We start from the raw sequence: 21,686 nt of genomic DNA, 5'->3' as shown, positions 1-21,686 counted from the left end.
AGCATTCCTCTGAGAAACAACCCAGAAGGACAGCAAAATGGGGAGAGAAGAAGGTTGCTTTTGGGGGTGATAAGTACAGTCTATCTGATACAGATATCAATATTATAGTATTCTATGGTTTGGCATTTCTGTACTGCAATGTCTGTTACTTGTCAGCTAACGTATACACTGATATATCAATAGCAATAAGACAATATTGGCTGATATATTTGTCTAGCTCAAGTGATAACGTTTAGCTTTTCTCGATTAATCATTTGGTATGTCAAATAAAAAAATTTTTTTGCCTGCTACGCTATCTAGAACCTTAGATGGAAATTCAGTTAACTCTGTCATATGACAAAGAAGAGCAGGTCATTGTCGCAATCCAGAAGATGGCACACAGAAATGTAGGGCATTTTTACTTAAAGCTTCAGTAGGTAACTTTTGTAAAAATGTATTTTTTACATATTTGTTAAAACTGTCACTATGTCCTGACAGTAGAATATGAGACAGATAATCTGTGAAAAAAATCAAGCTCCTGTGGCTCCTCTCTGTCCTCTTACTGCCACTAGCAGAAATACACCGCTCCCGGTCAGAAACAGCCAATCAGAGCAAGGAGGACTGTCTTAGCAGTGTCAATCACTCTCGTGTACGCGCCGCTCATACCCCTCCCCGCACAGCGCGTGCCGTTTTCAAGCTCAAGATTGCCAGTGTGCTGCAGTTGTGCTAATCGCGGAGAAATAACTTTTCAGAAAACTGCCAATTCTCGAGTGACACCTGCTCAGAAAACAAAGACGGGCAAACAGAAGAAGACCGATGACAAAAAGCGAGCTTAAGAAATAAAACCGAGCCCGAATAAAGCGAGGGTCAACATCGAAGCGGCTTTTCAGAGGTGGAGGAACTATGCCTCCTAGAAGGATTCAACACGGATTCAGAGCTAGCGTTAGCCACATTTCTGCTTGACATGTAAGTATCCCTGCTTGATTTATTTCATTTTTTAAGAAACTACACAACTAAGATATCGTGGTTACAGTACACTTTCAGTACACTGGTGATAGCGCAAATCTCAGTTTACTCTGTAGCTTGTTGCTAAGTCTAACAGTTAGCTTGTTAGCTTGTGGCACAGCAGGAATGTTGTAGCAGGTGAAGATTAACTTAACTGCTAACTCCTTCACCTCGTATAAGCAATATTGTTTCGATAACTACAATTAGTAAGCCAAAATGGTTTTTTGTCAATCACAACAAATGTAGCTATGGTTAAACAACTTTAATTGTGCGCTGTCCCTGTCGAAGTTTGGCAATGCAGAATTACTTTGATATTTTAAAAAGTTTTCTTCCCTCAGGATGTAATTTGTAAATCAATGTCTGACACAAATTCTTTGTGCTCCTTCAACAGGTCAGACATGGCCCCGGACACAGAGGCACGTGAAGGAATCGTCTTCAGTCCAAATCAAAATGTCAGTATTCCTTGTGCAGGAGTACTTTTCTGAAAAAGCTGATTTATTTACCCATATGCAAAATAAAACCAAAGACATATTTCTAAGATGTTATTCCTTGGCTTATTGAGCTTCCTCACTGATTCATCATTCCTACTGAAAGTTTAGATCCAAAAGGTAATTCAGTAATGTATTGTGTAAAGTGCTACTTTTGTTGTCAAATGAGCGATTACATAAAAAATCATTTTTAAACCCTTTCATTGAAAATATTTACAGAACTTTTAATAGAATATTTTAAATAAGCAATTTTTTTATATAAGCTATACCCTACTAGAGTAAATCCCCTGTATTGTCCATGAGGATGTTGGAAAGCATCGGTGGCCCTGCTTACTAGCCTGCGCGTTCACGGCAGGCCCCGCTGTGGGGGAGGAGCTGGGAGGGGGGGCTGTAGCGCAGCGAGAGCAAGGGGGAGGGACCTGTAAGGTGTGCTCGTTCAAATTTTTAGGCTAAGTCCACGTTTTCTCAGATCTCCCTACTGCAGCTTTAACAAATGAGTTAAACGATAATCATGATAGTTTCCAATACATTTTTCCGTCATTGACTAATTGTTTCATTGTCTCTACTCCTTTAGAAAAAAAATAAAAGACGAGGTCTTAGTTTGCAATAATATAACATAGCACCTATTAGCTCTCATAGAACAGATACCCCATCACACCAGAAAACCGCAGGCTGTGAAGCTTGTCAAGCTAGTATGTAGCCAGTCAAGCCTGTAGTGGCTGTTCATTTTTTCAACAAGGAAAGATGTTATAAACAAAGACTACATTCAAAGGCCGCCTGAGACCAAACTTTTGCTTGTTCACAAATAATCTGAGATTATGCCCCCTGTGGTGTGATGGTAAACACCACCTTGGTCACTATGTGTTTTCATCACATGTTCAGGAAAGTTTAGGTACACAGGGAGGGCAGGGTGGAGTATAATATATTTGATATAAATGCATTGTGGTCAATAATGGAGGCCTCTAAGCTTTGAGGGTCATGTAAGCCCCAGGATTAGCATAACTGTACCAGACCCAGACAGACACAGACTGAGCTGTGGTGTTTTTGAGGGGGGGGTGGGCAGTCCGGAGGCAACAGATGGGACAGATTAAAGCCCACTCAGCTCTCTCCCTCCATACACACACACATCTTTAAACTCAGCCAGAAGACCTTGAAAATTGGGGGTGTCAGCAAACCCATCCATCCTACCTCAGCAACAATCATGCGCCCAAACAGCAGCAGCAGGTACGATTAGAGACGATGCATGCCTCTGATGGCTGTAGTCCTGCAGCAGCTTGAGCTTTCACGATAATGACACACTGTACACCTGGGTATATAGTGCCTCTTTGCATTATAAACATTTGTGTCTGTGTATTCAATAGCCACGCATGGTGGCACATTATTGGCTGTTGGTCCACATGGTGGAAAATGTAAACACTACAGTGTAGGGCGCTTCAAATGCATATATTTTCCATACACTCACAGTCCCAACTTGTACAAAGGCTTTACAGAGAAGCTTTATGCCAGTTCTCCCAATCAGCACCCAAGCAAGAGAGCGCAGCTTGGATACTCCTGTGGCTGTGGACAGTGCATGTATGTCTGCAGAGGAGATGATGCATGCACGGGTGTGTTAAACATGTTTCAGCCTTAAGGCCTCCTCTGCTTTTTTGCCCCTCCCATCGTGTGTTTCTGCCTCTAATCCTGGATGTAAACTCGGAACCAGTTGTGGAGAGAAAACAGCCAGCACATCAGTGCAGTTGGGGACTTTAATCAAGTCTCAGACTGCCGTGTCTTGCGTCTCTCCAATGGGCCTTGGCAGTAGGAAGAAGAGAGCCTGATTAGATCGCTGTTGTTTTTTAGCAGCGAAGCTGAGGGACCATGGTGGGCGGGGGGTGCACCAAGGCCAATTGGGGGAGGAGGCTTTGAGGGGGGAGAGAGATTAGCAAATAACTGGGCCATGGGTAAACACTTAGCAATGCCCGCCATCATCCAATGAACAGGCTTGAAGCAGAAAACTACTCTGAAGCCTTTTGATATGACTACCCTACTCTCTCTCTCTCTCTCTCTCTCTCTCCTCTCTTCTCTCTCTCTCTCTCTCTCTCTCTCCTTCTCCTCTCTCTTCTCTTCTCTCTTCTCATCTGCCTCGCTCCACTGGCCTTGCCTGCATACTCTGACCCACAATCCAATACTGCAGTGGAAGGCAAGATCACACAGCAAGCTACACAGAGCAGAACCGGACAGAACCTGCCACAGCCAATCCGAGATAAACACAGAGATTGGCATTCAACCAGAAACGCTCCTAAGAAAGACTTTAGTCAAAGAACCAACCACAGTCAAGCAGAGTGGCAGATAAACCAATGAAATCTGACAACAGGAGTGCTCCATGGCTCAGATTGCAAATGAACAAAGCTTGGTTATAACTGCTTGGGTTTGAGCTCCATCCCATGCAACACTTTCTTGCTTCTTCCACTTTTCTTTGTGTATTGAGCTACTAAATCCAATAAATATATTTCAGAAGCAGAATAGTTCCTATTGTTAAGAATGAGGAAGAGATGTGAATTAAGAAGCAGTCATTTCTCTCCATCTCCGTGGGCCACCCTTGTTATGTGCCGCCATAGCCACACAAGAAAGCATTATCTATCACCATTGGGGTATGTGATATCTGCTACATACTTAGTAATAGGGCTGTGACGATAACCGCACGACCGCATCCCATGGTCGTGATGCCTGCCGTGGAGTTGAGTTCATCTGTGCATATTTTTTTATAGGGTCAATCTCATGTCATTCCATTGGGCCATGCCTTTAGAGATTAGACCTGTCACACACTCTCAGTCTGAAACACAGCCTCTGATTGGTCAATATACTAACCCAAAGCTTCATGGGATTGTCATTGGATGGCTAACAACAACAACTGGATTCATCATTATAGATAGAACAAAAGTCTCCAGAATGCACTGCAGTTCAAGACTGGAATACAAAGCTTTGAAAAGGACACTATCGCACTGGAGCCGAAGTTGGCAGTATGGCGGTGTAGCGTAGGGCTGCACGATATGAGGAAAAGTCTAATTGCAATTATTTTGACTGATATTGCAATGTGATTCACAATATGGAGGGAAAGATCGTTTTGTATTTTCTCGTTTTCATTGACATTTATTAACGTTGAAAGAAATTATAAGGAATGTGTGATTTTTGCGACGATCTGTACCAAACAAAGATGTTTTACGATCTGTAGGCCGGGACATCTCTGCAGCACCACAATACTTTGTTCAGAATGGTTTGACACATATTTTGCCATTTACAATATTGCGCCCCTGCGATCTGGATATTGCACTAGTCCATATTGCGATTTTGATACAATTGCGATTAATTGTGCTGCCCTAGCATAGCGCTGTCATACGTTCCTTTTTCACAGCTGCAATGAAATTCCATGCTGTCACAGCCCTTAGTACAGTACATATTGAGGCCTTGCTATGTCTTAATGCAACAAAAATGTGTTTAAATATAAAATTAGAAGTACCAACATTCTCTCTAACAACAATGAAGTAAAATCACACTTGTGAATAAAAACCCAAACTCAATTTCTAGATAGAACTCGATAAGCCTTTTACCTGCTGTTTCGTTTTTTTCATGCCCAGGAGCTCTCAAAGACCGAGCATCATTATAGGGTTTTTCATTTCATAGCCTGAATTTTGGTAAAAATATTAATAATTCATGTCCGCATACAGTATCTACCCAGCTTTGGGAGAAAGACACGAGATACTCTTCTCTATGGATTTTTCCAATCCTAGAGTACAAGGTCAGTCTGTTTGTCCAAGTGTCTATGGGTGTTGTCACCGGCTATGCACTTCCTTCAATTGTTCCCTCATGTTTCTCCTCTATTACCAGAGTTCCTGCTCTACAACCTTTGCCCTAACCTCCACAGCCCAGGGGCCTCATTTATAGAACTGTGCTGTGAATTTGCTTTAGATGTGGTGTACAGACAAAACATAGGATAGGAGTACTCACAGAAATATTCGGATCATCCCCAAATTAATCCCCAAATGCCCCAAATTAATATAAGTCCATATTGACATCATGCACACAGAGGAAAACAAAGCAAAGGACTTTAACTCAATGTTAAGTTGTAGTTCTTGTTAGAAAATATGTTTGCCGGGCACAGTGTGGGCATTACTGATCCAAAAAAGGTGTAGAGGGACAACACGTTGCACATGCAGTTAATGCCACAGCATCAGAGGTCGGACCGTGGCCCAAATTAAAAAAGATATGGCCATTAAAAAAAATAATAGATATATTTAAAAAAAAAAAAAGACACCTGGAGTGTTTTTGAATTCCTTTTAAACTTATCAATTGTCAGATTCCAGTAGATCAGAGCTGATCCTCCCTTTAGCCGTAGAAAAGTCAGATATCGATGAATATCTGCCAGTTAAATCCCCTTTAAAGTTCTAGTTTAATGGTAGAGCTGATGTTCATTTCACTGAGATCCACTATTTTTTCCACATCTTCCAATAAAGAGCTTGGGATTGGCTGTGGGCTAAAATGAAAACCCAGAGAGACGATTGCTGTTCTTTGTTAATATGCTAATTATTTATGTGGATATATTCATGCTTGTATGGTTTTATATAGCTTTTAGATTGATGCATTAAGAAACATGTACAGCATAGCTAATATGTATGATGATAATAATGTAGTGCGTGTAGTCTTTGGTGGTCATTGTAACTCAGCGCATGTGCTGTAAATACATGCAAGTGGATAATCATCTGCCCGCTGGGAATCTAACTGCTAACCCTGGCAGTGCCATTGCTGGCTCATTGAAATTCACTTTCTTATCAAAACGAAAATTCCTCCACTTGCTTAACCTTAGTTTGAACTCCTTTCCCACTCTGCATGTACACAGTGTGCTTCCCCCTGTAGGCAGAGTCAGTCCACAGAACAGTAGGCAGTAAAAGCCCACAGGGTGAGGTCAGCTGAGGCCCACAGTAGCCCAGGGTTGATAGCTTTATCTGATGATGGGAGCAGAGGAGAGATGTTGGCGGCGTGCCCAGCGGAGCAACCACTCCATCGCGTCACCTTTTGCCCACACAGGCTAGCTTGACCTTGGACAGGGAACAGTCACCCTCCAAAGCAGACTCTCCACCCCCACCCCCCTTCCCGGATGAAGGAAAGGGAGGAGCTGGGGAGTAGGGGAAACAAACTGGCACATCATGTTTCCCTTATCTGAAATTACCCAAAATGCAAGTTATGTACACAAACACACACTCTGACTGGCTCAAACTTATTCTCCCTGGCATTGCACTCTCCCAGAAGCTCACTGCAAATCAACAAGCAAACCGTCCATTTCACAACTGGACACATTCTGGCTTTTCCTTTCACTCAAGAAACACGATTTAACACCATCTAAAAGTCATCCATGTTTTCTGTAAACCCAACATAGAAAACAAACGTTGGCCATAGGCTCTAAACCAGTTGAATTTTTATTTTTTTTGCACTGTTTTCATGGTCATCTTGCGTCTTAATATTTTAACTAAGAATTGTTATGTCCACTTTTCTCTGCACTGCTACATGTGTTTGTGTTATGTCCTTCAGGCTACAGTTTAAATTCTTATTGAACTTTGCCTACAAAGACTGCTGACTCTCGTGAGCCAGACAGCAAGTTTTCAGCTGTGGATTCTTTTATAGACAGACACAGTAACAAGTATCAATCTGTCTCTGTAGCTGGTTTAAACAGACAAACATTGTGTGCGCGTGCATGTTTTTTTTTTTTTTTTTTATAAATGCGTAATGTGTAAATACATGACATCTAAAGTGTTATCCTCTCTCTTCACAACTGCCTCCATCTTAGAATGGCATCAAACTGTTATTCACTCACTTTGTTGCCAATGCAAAGCTCAGCTCTGTTTTGTTGTTTTTTAATTTCTTTTGACTCAGCTCCAACTCCTGTGTCTTTTCACAGCGGCTCAGGGTGAGGAGAGGGAGTGTGCCTTCACCGACCAACAGGAGCAGTGGGAGATGGAGCGGGTGGCGCGGGGCGAAGGGGGTCTCCCCAGGAGAACACACCATCCGATGTGACAAGGCCGCCCACTGCTTTGGCCTGTGGGAGAAAAGTCCTCCAGGCGAAGTGCGACTGGTTAAACAAGGTGCAACTCTTAGATACATCTACTAGTGTTGTACTCTAAGCGAATGTTTACTTTTTGAATCAGATTTGGCTGATTTGACAATTTTTTCATATAAGCCTAGGCCAGGGTTTTGCTTGTATGTGCTCCCTTTGAGATGTGCTATTAGCGGTTCTGCACTGGTCCTGTGCTGCCGCATTATTTGATAGAAGATATTGGTCGATCAAAATACACTACCCCTAAATCTTAAATAAAGTATAAAATAATATGCTCTCCGTATTCTACACCTATACACTTAACCCTGTCTGTAACAAAAATAAAACTGGTTATAATACTTGTAGAAATACACAAAAACTCCAAGAAAAGAAAAAAAGAAATGCACAAAAAACACATACGGTCACATTTTTGACAAGGCAGCATAAATTGCTGCACTTCTCTCCCTGTAAGCGACCCACCAACCCATCTTTAAACACAGACCCTGCCTCGTTAACCGTGCTTTTGTGGGTGGGACGTTTTTGCTGTGTCATCACCATTCAAATCTATAGACCACCTGTGTTAAAAAACAAAACAAACAGACATTCTTTTGTTCAATGTACAACTGAAAAGTATTCTATCAACATTTGCTCATTTCTTATCAACTATCATTACTATCCATCACTTCTCTCTGTCAGGTTGCTGGACTCACCTGGGTGACAGCAAAGGTTGCCAAGACGACCGCTGCGTGGTGACCAACCTCCCTCCACAGATCCAGAATGGGGACATACCACTTCTGCTGCTGTGGCAGCGACATGTGCAATGTCAACTTCACAGAGGACTCCACCGCCCAGCCCCACCACGGCGCTGCCCATTTGTAAGGACATATTTGCCCACTTACAATAGATGATATCCAATACTGGCTTGTTCTGTAGTGTGTTCATTTAATTTCTTGCCAAATAATCTTTATAGTCATGATGCATCTTCTTTTTATATGACCGGTGGTCAGCTAACCGACAATAGCAAGTCATCCAGATAGAGAAAAAGCCAGATCTCAGCCTACACTAATACTCTTAAGGCTTTAGTTTGAATTATATGCTGACTATTTTTGGCAAACGGAGGCAGTCAGGGAAATCCCTTCAACACTGAATACCTGTGACGTCGGGTCAGTTCAACTGCAAGGGCCAACTAAAAGAGGAGTTGTGTTGTATTTAGAAGGTAGCTGTTAGCTTCTTTGAATGGAAGTTTGTTTTGGATCTAGACTGCCTGAATTTATTTTTAGATGGTTTATATTGTCCTATTTTTCATATAGATAGACTCAGGCAGCCATATTTGGAGCTTCTAACTCCTCTGCCATGGTTGCAATCATCTCTTACAGAATTGGGTGCGTTAGACAAGGGGAATGAATGAAAGAAAAAATGACAAAGAAAATGCAGGCCCACACAGAGGATTTATTAGAAGGATAAACCCAGGCAGGCCCACACAGTTCCAAATCACAAAGCTATTAACATAAAAGAATGAAATAATCTTTGATATCGGCAGAACTGTCATACCTACACCTACTTGTAGCTACTTTTTCTCTTTTCCTCCTGTGTCATTATTCATCCACATTGCTTAGAACTGAGTTTCCTGCGGGCTATCCATTATGAGCCTTAAGAGCTACGAACTTCAGAGAGGACTTGGGTTGCGTTCAAAGACAGATATGCTACAACAGTTTTCAGTGTCCTTACTAGATTATTTCCCCTTTAAAAGGTCGTAGAAGGGGTCGATATTGATTTGTGTTTCTATCTGTGTTGTCGGTAAGGTGTCAAACCAAGCAAGCAGATACACAGTAGCTGTACTTGTTCCTTCCTCTCCAGGTTTAGCTGTGAATGAAAGCAATGTGTGTGGCAAGAGGTATGGGTGGGGGTGATGGCAGCGGCGGCTCATCATCTCTCCTCCCCACACATAAACACAAACACACACTCTTCCATCCATGTCGTCTCTCTGCATTCCTCGGATTACAAGGCGTCTGCTCCGTCTGTCTGTCTGCGGGCATGCCACTGACTGTTCCACTTAGTAGACGGATGACGAGACAAAGACAGTAAAACGTTGCGGGAAAAGAACCATTTGGCGTTTGTAGGACGTTTGAATGATCAGAGAGGTTTATGTTGGGTCTTATGAAAACTTTGAATTCTCTTTTTGTTTATCCCGACATGTCTGGGCAGCTTCATGCCCAGTATAATTTGGAAGTAGGAAATAGTTTGAGTCAGTTGGCTGTTTGAGTGATCTTAAGCCAAGACCATGGATGACAACATTCAGGGCTAGGTGGTGGGGGAAGTACTCAGGTATTTTACTTAAGTAAAAGTAGCAAACACACAAGAATCTCCATCAGAATATACATAAAATACCAAAAGTAAAATTACTCATTATACAGAATACGTTATCTAATCAGATTGGAATTAATGATGGATTAATATGTAAATTTCACTTCACTAACGTGGTAAAGGTTGAGTTAATTTGAGCTTCTTTATAACCTGCTGGGTAGTGTAATCTATAATAATACAACATAATTTACTTGTTGATTCTATTTTGTATTGCAAAGTAACTGCCTGTAGAGAAAAAATCAGTGAGTTAAAAAATGCCTCTGGAATGTAGTGGGGTAGAAGTATAAAGCTGAATAAAAGAAAAAGTACATAATCAATTTTACTTACAGTACTTACTACATTTTTTGGGAATATCTGATATGAGTGTTATTGGTGGTGATATAAAAGTAGGCAATATGATTAAGATTACCGAGATTTTCAACAGATTTGTGGTGTGTTCGGGTGTGTCGGTGCCTGCGCCTGTGTTTGTCTAATGGCTTCCTGTGCAACTCTCTTGTTGGTGATGAACATGCTGACCTCGGTAATTGCATGTGCGTTTGCGCGCGTGTGTGTGTGTGTTTGTGTGTGTGTGTTTGTGTGTGTGCGCGCGCGCTAGGATGTCAATCAACAGTGTCCTTAGGCTCTCAAAGTGATCTATTATTAATGAAATAAACTGTGTCTCACGGCAGCACCGTTGTGTGTTGACTAATGTAACAGATGCAGGAGTTTGTGTTTCTGTGTGTATCCGGGCAGCTGCTCTGGACTTTTATACAATTTCTGCAAAGTTTGTAGACTAGTGGTATATAAGAGCAAGGCAAGCGTACATTTAAGTTGTGTGCATCGTTGTCTCCAAAGTCGTACTTATATCTGATTTTATATATATATGTGTGTGGTGTGTGTGTGTGTGGGTGTGGTGTGTGTGTGTGGGTGTGTGGTGTGTGTGTGTGTGTGTGTGGGTGTGTGTGGTGTGTGTGTGTGTGTGTGTGTGTGTTGTGTGTGTGTGTGTGTGTGTGTGTGTGTGTGTGTGTGTGTGTGTGTGTGTGTTGTGTGTGTGTGGTGGTTTCATTCATCACAAATGCATGACAGCTGTCGCCACTCTGCTAACTGCTTCTACCTGCCACCAACCAAATTCATCTGACAGCTCTCTGGTGTTCTCGCTGTTTACATTTTTTCTTTCTCTCACTCTCTTCATTTCCTTCTCACACAACCTCTGATTCTCTCTTCCTGCACTGTTTCCAGTCTGTTGACAATGCTTCATTGTTGTGTGACTTAATTTGATCTTTTATGCGCTTCATGGCACAATTGCATACCCAAGACACTTAAGTGTGTGTGCGTGGGTTTAAGTCTGTTTATGTCGGCCTGTGTTGTGTATTTGGGAATGAAAAACTAAAACACTTTACACATCACAAACATATTGCCAGTATATTCAAAATGTTGCACTCAGGCCAAAAGTGTTTCAATGACCATTTTTGACTGCAGTGCCCTGCTGGAGCTTTTACCTAAACAACAGCAGCAGTAAGTTGGTGTTAGAAACACCTTTCAGTTCACGGCAGTTCAATATCCAACACTGTCTGTCATTTAGTACAAGTACAAAATAGAGCAAGAACATGTTAAACAAAGCAAAATTCTAACCGGTTAAAACGCAAGAAGAGAATCATACAGTAACAACATATGTTCACACAGAGCCAAAAAGCCAAGAGGCTAATGGCGTGTCCCACCGTGAGTATTGAAGAGTTCATTATCTATATGAATATTTAAATCAACACACGACATTCAGATCTGATGGACGGGATTGCATCCCTGTACAAGTGTACCTAATAAACTGGGAAACCAGTGTATAAATATCAGCTGTGATGTATGCCCTTCCTCTGACTGCTGCTCACACGTCAAGGTGATGGTTTCAGCCATTTGCTCTTCTAACATAAAGGTTACAGTTTGATTTTTGATTACTTTTTTGTAATTTATGTGTTTCTTTAGACCCTCGCAAACTGCGCCATGAAGAGACCGTAATTATTGCCCTGGCAACAGTCTCCGTGCTGGCCGTGGTTGCTGTAGCAGCCTTCTTTGGTTACCGCATGATGCACGGTGAGTTACCATGGTGCCACGCTGTGAGGAAGAGCAGAGAACATTCATTATTCAAGGCTGTTCAATGTTTGTGGTAGAATTTCAATTAATTTAATGAATGGAATCAGAGATTATCTCTTGTTTAAATGCATCTCTGTGTTTTGAAATTGTGTGTGTCTGTGTGTGTCTCACAGGCAATGGTAAGCAAGGTCTTCACAACCTGAATATGATGGAGGCTGCTGGCTCTGAGAGCCTCTGGACCTAGACAATCTCAAACTGCTGGAGGTCAGTGCCTACAGTGTATCCTCTTCACCTTTCTACCTCTGTCTTTGTGTAATTATAATTGTCTGGCCCAGGAAAGATATTTAGCGGAACACAAAATGTGAGAGGCATCATTGTACATATAAATTCCTCTTGTATAGAAATTCTGCAAACTGGCTTCAATTCACCACCTCACCATCTGCGTTCCATTTTTCCCTGTCTTCAAAATATTTGTATGCATAGGTCAGATAGAAAGTGACATACACATTTAAACCCTTTTTGTGCATGCACAATGGTTCTAAATGAGGCTGGGCCTGTTCTTCTTTTTTCAGTTTGTATTACAAAGTTAAGTCGTGATAATTGTATTACATGTTTACATGGCTTGAGATCACAATTTAATGGTTTAGTTGTGAATAGATAAATAAGGATATGTTAGATATCCTTTCATGCATCAAATCCTCTCACATCATCATAACGTGTGGGCCTTCTGCTCATGAAAGAGCCGTGTATATATTGACTGTATCCAATGGTCCGTTGGTCATCATACTGTAGAATGATTAATGCTCGTGTATACAGAAGATTAGGAATATTAACAAAAAACAAACTTGCAGTCACAATATTGGTCTAAAAAAAATTACAATAAGATTAATTTGCTATATTCTTCAGCCCTACTCGACAGCATGGCTGTATTATTTGGTCAGGCATGTGGGTTCTCACTGTTCAGCATTTCTACAAACCGGGAGTGTGTTTGTGAAGAAGGGAGGAAAACAAGAGTTTGAAAGAGAAAGGAGAAACAAAGGCTTAGAGGCAAAAAATACATCAAGGTTTACGGTTACATTTGTCGTTTCAATGTGACCTTTATCACCCAATCACGACAGGACGCATTAAGTGACAGGTCAGGGCGCACGAAAATAGGATTTTGTTTACACTGACACAAGATCCGGATATAACCTGATATGAAGTGGGAGAACTTATATTGGGATAGGAAGTCAATAAAGTCTGGATGATATTCAGTCACAATGACTGGCTTCAATTCACCACCCACCATCTGCATTCCATTTTCCCGTCTTCAAAATTCGTATGCATAGGTCAGATGTGTTTTTTATGAATCTTAATTTATCAGGGATTAAAAGGCCTGCAGGAGAAACAAATGCAGCCACTGATATGATCAAATTCAGCCACAGGAGACTTTGAAAGTACACTTTTACTTTTCTAAAAAACCTCACTATGTGTCAGTTTGTCATTCTTTCATGTACAACTGTATATAAACTGTCATATAAAGCTCAATAATTTCTCCAACTGAAAGACACGATTTTAAAGCATACAAGGCTGAAAGGAAAAATCTGAGATTTTTCAACCCTATTGAGTTGTAATAGCTTCACCCTCTCCACCTCCGTTTTAGAGATTCCGGACACTTAGGTCCATCTCCCAGTGTGACATGCAGTAAAATGAGACAATGGTTGTTGCACTATCGACAGGTGCCTTAAACCAACAGTGACCCACACTCACGTACAGGTAAACAAACAGTGAGTGCAAATGAATAGACTGCTAGCTTGGTTAGCCAGCAACATTTCCGGGAGAAGATCCCATACAATAAATGGTTTCAGTGTTTACTCTCGGTCGGAGTCAGAGATAACTGTTTATTATGATTTATGTAATACTGAAAGCAGTTTCAGTCTCGCACTGCCCTTCCGGTTATAGTTTTGCTGATGTCGTGTTTCCTGAATCTCAACCAAAGTGAATGCACAGTTAGCATGACCCATGGTCATAATACACTTAATTATGAGAATAAGACCCAAGTTTGAAAGAAAATCCCATTTAACTGTTATCTTTACAAACAGCAGAGCTCTACATATTTAATTTAAAGGATCATGATGGTGTCTTTGTGTATTTTATTTCTACATGGAATCAGACAATACATGCTTTCAGCTGCTTTACCACACAATGATATCATTACCGACAAACCCAGACCCAAGCACTCAGTTGTCTGGCGCAGATTTCAAGTCTCTGCAAGTCCTTTTATCGTTCTTAAAACTTACTGAAAGGCAGCAAAAACCAGATAAATCAGAAACGTTTTAAAAAAAGGTCCACAGTTATAATAACTGAATGATTTCCAGTAAATTGGCTATAATGCTAATAGAGTGGTATCTCTTATGATGTGAAATGTTAATTAGTTAGGTAAGACAGAACAATAGCCAGCCGATCAGTACTGAAGGTTATGATCCAGCTAAAGAGATGCAGTTTTTCTCTTTTAACGTCTATTCAGTGCATTTCAGACCAGAGTCAGAGAGTGATATCTTTTCAGGCAGGAGTTGAATTCAGAATACTGTCCTTGTGCCTTATCAAATGCAGGCACACGTTCTTTCACATCAAACTCATTGCAATGGGGGGGTGGGAGTCTTACTCAAAGACAAAACACCAGAGTCCAATGCTTTTCCAGTATATTTATAGCCAGAGTGGCGGTGGAAATCCCACAGGAATGGATGCACTCCCATACAGATTACCTTTGAAGCAGAATGTTTAGACCTTAATGGCATGCTGTGCTCCGGCTTATTCAGGACACTAATTGAATGATTTGGAACTGACTTGAGGCCATTTTAACTGTTTAACCCTGCTGTTTGCCTGTAATTAGTTATTACCTATCCCTTCTTCTGCCTGCCTGGCTGTCTCTATTTGTACAGCTCACTTTGTTTCTGTTTCTGCCTCTTTGTAGTTCTCAAGCCCTCTTCCTGCAGCACAAACACAACATCATTTTATTCACACTGTTTCATGTTTCGTGTTTGACAAGTGAGAGCTTAAGGTCTAGAATTACAACAACAACAAAAATCTAAAAACATACAGTATATAATATATTTTTCCGTGCCACCACCTTTACCTCTTTCAGCTGATTGGACGTGGTAGATATGGCACGGTCTACTGTGGCTCTCTGGATGAGCGGCCTGTGGCTGGGAAGGTGTTCTCTGCAGCTAACCGCCAGAACCCTCAATGAATGCTCCATCTACCGGCTACCTCTGCGGGAACATGACAATATCGCCGGTTTTGTTGCCGCCGACGAGCGGACAGGCCCAGAGGGACGCACCGAGTACCTGCTGGTCATGGACTACTACCCACATGTGAGTAGTGGGCGGGGGTGCATGTGTGTCCACAAACTACCATGTTTGAATAAAGAAGTGGGTCAATATTTGACTTTTCCCATCATCTCAACACAACAGTGAGACATAGTAAAATGAGTTTGTTACCTTTCTGAGGAGCTGGACACGGAGTCTTTATCAATCAGCTCACTGTGGATGCTGCTCCTTGTTTCATTAATGCACGCACAACGCCTGTTGTGGGCGTTGTTACATGACTGGAGTTTCACTGCCAGTCATTAAATTCTTAAGTGCTGCAGAGAGGAAAGAAGGGGTCAAGAAGTAAAATGGGTGACATCAAGCACTTCCCCATTTGGTAAGGGAAACAGACAGTTGCAGCCCTAATACTTTTTTTCTAACCATTAGTTGGTTTTGATTAATCTGTTAATTTTTGTAACAAAATTGAGTAGTCTAGGGACATTTTAGATAATAGTGAAAATGCCTTCCTCTCCGGAGCCCAATATTTAAGTTACAATGGTAGCATCAAAAACGTCTCATTTCACTCATCTCAGCTTTTCATGCAGACATATGAACATGCAGCTGGTGTAACAATAGAAAACTTGACACTGACTGCTGAAGACTGCCTCCAGGAAACTCTTCAATATGAATGCGGAGCTACCTTTTGAACTGAATAGTTTACTGTCCAAGCATCATAATTACAAGTCAGCCTATGAATGAGCCTATTGTGCATCGTAATCATTAGGCTAATACATGTGTCATGGAAACACGGTGCAAGCCAGGACAGGAAACTGAGACATAAAATGCATTAAAGTAAATGATAATATAATTTATTTAAAAACAAACGGATCTAATGTAATTTTCTTTAGTAGCGGATGTGTGAATTGCCTTGTGATTGATTTTGAGAGAAAAGATTAAGTAAGTCTGTGTGTTTATGCGTCAGAGCCTGGCCAATAATAGATTGCCGAGGCTGACGAAGATAATGAGGAAGAAAACAACATAATATCCAATATAATTTCTGGTAAACATTTTTATAGAGTCTTTATTCCTCATAAGAAATTATCAGAATTGCACATTCCTTTCCTCCTGCAAAAATCTCTAAGGAAACGGCAAGGTCTTTTTTGGGTGGTGATGACATATTACTATATACTGTATATTATTATAATAAGTCAGTTTTATGTGAAATCCACAGGGAGGTCTAAGCTTAAAGGCCTGCCTTTTTTAAAGCTCAAGATTATAAATGTAAAGATAATCTTTTTTGCAATTTGGTTTGGGATTCTGTTGATGGTGAAGTTGCTATGGAATTTAGTAAGTAATGAAATAGCTTGGTTCTCAAGTGAATGTCTGTGAGATGGGGTTGAACACAGTAGCATGGGCAGACATATTGTGCTGGGTGAGCCTTAGCCATAATTGGGTTGTCTTTTCTTTTTTAGATTTAGTTTTTCCCTAATCGTGTGTCTTCTTATCTTTCAGATCATTTAAAGTGATGCTGGTCGGTGATTTTCTCTGTATTCACTCTCCATCTCTCCCTATCTTTCACTAACTCCTTTGTTACATTCCTTGTCCATCTTTATTTTCTGTCTGTTTTATCCCTCCTTTGCCCCTCACTTCCTGCATCTCTTTCCTGCCCTCCCTTTCCTCATGTCTCTTCAGGGCTCTCTGAGTCGCTACCTGGGCATCCAGACCAACGATTGGGTCAGCAGCTGCCGGCTCGCACACTCTGTCACCGGGGCCTGGCGTACCTACACACTGAGCTCTACAAAGGAGGTGAACTGGAGGGCGCATGAACACACACACAAAACACTCACGATAATACATAACTGCTCACAGTTTACTCAGGCTCAAGTTTCAATGCTGCTGTTTCATCTGTTACTGAAAAACAAACAAAATAATGTTGTGGGTGTGTGTTGGTGTGTGTGTGTGTGTGGTGTGTGTGTGTGTGGTGTGTGTGTGTGTGTGTGTGTGGTGGTGTGTGTGTGTGTGTGTGTGGTGTGTGTGTGTGTGTGTGTGTGTGTGTGTGTGACTATCTCAAGCCTGTCTAATGCTTGGCACTTGAGCTTTCTACAACATGCACACTGCAGCTCCACGTGGGTCTGTTTAGTTTGGAGCACTTTGCATCCCTGCATTTTGACAAACACACACGTACACACTGCGTGCACGCCCAACCGAGGGTATTTATAGACTGGCCTCTAGCTATCCTCAGACAGTTTAAAAAATGGAGAGAGGGACAAAGTAGGGGGAAGGAAGGCGGACCCAAGATATGGATTCAGATGACGTGAATATCCCTGTGGCTCAATGAATCATTCTTAGGAGGCAAAAGTGACAACTAAACTAAGCCTTGACTCTTTTTTTCATGTCACCAAACCGCAGCCTCAGTGGTTGCACTCCTTTCTCTTCATCAGCACAGATAAACATCAAACAGGCTTAGAAGTGAGGGGGGATGTAAGTGCACTTGCAGTAGTGTCTGAAGTAAATGAATAGAAGTATTCTATTTGTGCAAGCATGTGAAAACACAAGCGGGAGTGTCCATCTCCCTTCGTTCTTTCCCTCTGCGAAACTAAAGTGATCGGCAGAGCGGAGAAGTGACCGAGAGAAAGAGAGGGCTTGTGTTTGTGTGTAGCTGCTAACAGCAGAATCTCTCAGGCTTGGGTACAGTCGTCCTCCTCCCCCACTCCTGCACATCAATAGAAGGCAGCAGATAATGTTGTGGCCTGCCACAACTTCCAGCTGCAGTCTGGCTCACTGCGCACTCTGCTGGGCAGTTAAATACTGCAGGCAGAGGCTACTCTGTTATGGTCCTAATCCCATGTTGTAGATTAGATTAGAGGTTTTAGCTCTCTGTTGACAGTGCATCTTGCTTTGGTGAACAATGAGTAATGAGGGGAATAGAAAGCTATGTGAAGGGATTTTCTGGATGTTATCATTCATTTGCAAATACCACAAAAAACTGCCTGAGTACATTGTATCGTCGAAGCAAAGAATGTGGGAGTGCTGTACAGGTTTACATGTTAATGAAAGATAAATTAGCTCAGTCCTTTGTTTTGTGTCTTCTCCTGATCCCCTTCTCCTTTCTCACCATCAGACTTGTACAAGCCAGCGGTTTCCCACAGGGACCTGAACAGCCGAAATGTTCTGTCAAGGCTGACGGCTCGTGTGTCATCACGATTTTGGCCTGTCCATGAAGCTGACAGGAAACAGGCAGGCGCGGCAGAGAGGAGGAAAACGCCTGCTATAAGTGAGGTGAGTGTTCAAGAGCTTTGAATTCAGTGCAATAGAAGATAATTGCAGGAAAAAACATATATCATCTGGAAGATTATTACATCGTTACTCACCTTGTCTTTTTCTTTTTCTCACTCAATTTTTTCACCACAAACGTGTTCACATGACACCCCTCCTAAATCCCCCCACCTTCTTTTATTCCTGCTCCGTCTACCAGGTGGGGCGATCCGCTACATGGCTCCAGAGGGTCCTGGAGGGGGCAGTGAACCTGAGGGACTGCGAGTCAGCGCTGAAACAGGGGGATATGTACGCCCTGGGCCTGATCTACTGGGAGACCTTCATGAGATGCACTGACTTTCCCAGGTGAGACAGACTGAAGGACTATGTGAAGTTGGTTTGAGTTGTATGGATCAGATGAGCTTCATGTCACCTAATACATTGTGTTTAGTATTTACTGCCATTAACATAAACATCACAAGAAGGAGCCCCTCCTACGCTACATACACCAGAAAGCTATTAAATACACATTATTAGAGTGGGAAGCAGACCCTGACATTTTGTCATTTTTGCGAAGATGTGGGTTTAATGAACATTTCTGCTACCTACAAGATGTCGCACACACCAAAAACCACCGGCCTTAAGCGTATATTTGTGCCCAATCGCGTGCCTGGCTGTTCATACTGACATTCATTCTCCACGGCGGTTACAAAGCGATCCTTCTACTCTACACAATCACCATAAACCTGCTTCTTTTATTTTAAAATGTGTTTTATTTTATATTGCTGTTTGGGGCCTTCCTGTATGTGATTACCTACCTTCGCTTGCGGCTCGTGGAAGAAATAGTGGAGACGCCGCTCCGTTCCTGATCGCAGCTGGTGTGGCCAGACAGATTGGATAACATGGCTGCCGAAATGAAAATAGCTCCGCTTCACAGCACTTCCGCGTCCGTGTGTTTTTGGCGTAAGACTCATCTTCCCATTCCTGTCTACCTCTAGGAGAGTCTGTGCCAGAGTACCAGATGGCCTTTCAGGCGGAGGCAGGGAACCACCCGACGTTTGAGGACATGCAGGTCCTGGTGTCCAGGGAAAAGCAACGGCCCAAATTCCAGAGGCCTGGAAAGAGACAGTTTGGTAATTTGGCCTTGAATAATAAAACCCTGAGAATTCTCTTTTTTTTAGACGATTGTTTTGGGTATTTGCCTTTATTAGATGGGGATAGTACAGACAGGAAACCCTGGGAGCAAAAGCGAGGTACAACTTGCATTAAGGTCCTGGCCAGATCAAATTCGGCATGTTCACAAAAATGATTTCACATATTCTAGTATCTAGTAAACCTAATCTCCTCTGGAGATTGATAAAGGTATCTGATTGTCTCCTGTATATGCAGCTAATTTCCAACCAGAATAAAGCTGGGAAATAGTGTTTAAATCCTTCAAAGGAAGTCTTTTAGTTTGTAATTCCCCATCTGTTTTTCTAGAAGTGTGATTACTGCTTAACTGCAGTGCAGAGACAGCAACTCAAAGAAGAAATAGCACAAAAATGACCAACTTTAGAAAAGCAATCTTTTGGACCCGGTATGGAAAGGAGAAACAATACAGTGACCAATAACTGTATTCACAGACCTGAAAAAAATGTGAACCTATCGTTTAAAGATTCCTCTAATCTTAAAAGCCCCTGGGATTATGGCACGCCTGTGGCATAGGGCTTAAGACCCCCTCTATAACAACACAGCCCGGTTCTAGTCCTGCCAAGGACCTTTGATGTATCATTTCCTCGTCGGTCTTAAAAACAATACTGACATGCACATAGTGACAATAAAACCGGTTTGTTGCTGTAATTCTGCCTCCTGTTTATACTGGCTGTGAAGAGATCCCCTGCTAAAGTGTTCCCTTCTTCCAGGAAATGTTTCTATAGCAATTAGTGTTTATTTTTCGATATTGTTAAATATTAAAACCGTGTCTCCTCCAGGCGGTTCGCTCTTTGAAAGAGACAATGGAGGACTGTTGGGACCAGGATGCTGAGGCCCGACTCACAGCACAGTGTGCCGAGGAACGACTGGCAGAACTGCTCCTCATATGGGACCGCTCCAAGTCCGTCAGCCCTACACTCAACCCCATGTCCACCACACTGCACAATGAGAGGTCGGCATGAACACAGAACTACCTATATCATTGTTGTACCAGTTTCCAATGTTTTCTTTAACGTTTTCTGCACTGTTTGCCCTTAATGTTCTCTGCAGAAATCGTATGACGCAAAGTCTGGCCCGTACCAGACACCCCTCCACTTACATTGAAGAGCATGAGGGCGTTGCCAAGAACACGCAGGCTGACACCACTGGCTCTGTGAGTGGTCGAGCTGGGGCTGGGACCGGAGAGAGAAACAGGAATTCCATCACCAGGAGAGCAGCAGCAAGCCAACGCGCGCCTGCCAGCCCAGAGGGCAGCAGCACCAGCATGGGCCTGAGAGGCAGCCCATCCGCCTCCACTACAACCACCACTATTGTTTCGGACTCTGAGGACCTGCAGGGACGCCACTGTTCCCGTCTGACCTTCACCTGACCCAAGAAGACCTGGAAAACCACCAAGCTTGACCCAAAAGAGGTGGACAGAATCTGAAGGGAGCTCGGACGAGAACCTGATGGAGCACTCACAGAAGCAATTCTGCTCTCCAGATCCACTGAGCCTGGCAGCTCCAGCCTCCTTTACCCCTCATTAAGATGGCCAGTGAGGCCGCAGGCACGTCAGACCCTGCTGCTCCCATGCCTAGCACCATATTCCCCCTGCCTAAGCAGCAGAACGCCCAAAGAGCCGTCCAGTCTACCCTGCGCCCCAAGCCACCAAGAAGGCGTCATCATCGTCTTCACTCAGGTTCAAGTTTGGACGCTCGGGGGAAGTCCAACCTGCGGCAGGGTGGAGGGAACAAGATGAACCTTGGGCAGTAAAGGCACAAACACAGCTGTAGAGGCTCTCGGGGCACAGGCACAAACAAACACACCGGCCTACGAGACAGCAAAGTCAATGGTAGCGGTAATGGCACTGTTAACGGTCCGCCAGCGCTGGGATCTCGTCCGTGGTCACAGTGGAGCCACGGTTTGGAGGATCCAGCATAACCAGAACGGAGCCCTGAGATCAGACGACAGCCGCCAGAGCCTCGCGTCATCACAGCCAGCCCTGACGAA

At 42.7% G+C, this 21,686-nt stretch overlaps 1 pseudogene; it reads left to right on the top strand.

The window, feature by feature from the left end:
- The first annotated feature begins 7,364 nt into the window (after positions 1–7,364).
- LOC116685505 (bone morphogenetic protein receptor type-2-like) lies at positions 7,365–21,683 on the top strand (annotated as a pseudogene).
- Positions 21,684–21,686: the final 3 nt, after the last annotated feature.

Source organism: Etheostoma spectabile, unplaced genomic scaffold, assembly GCF_008692095.1.
Source record: "Etheostoma spectabile isolate EspeVRDwgs_2016 unplaced genomic scaffold, UIUC_Espe_1.0 scaffold00569910, whole genome shotgun sequence".
NCBI classification, from domain to species: Eukaryota; Metazoa; Chordata; class Actinopteri; order Perciformes; family Percidae; genus Etheostoma; species Etheostoma spectabile.
This window is presented reverse-complemented; position numbering and strand designations above follow the sequence as displayed.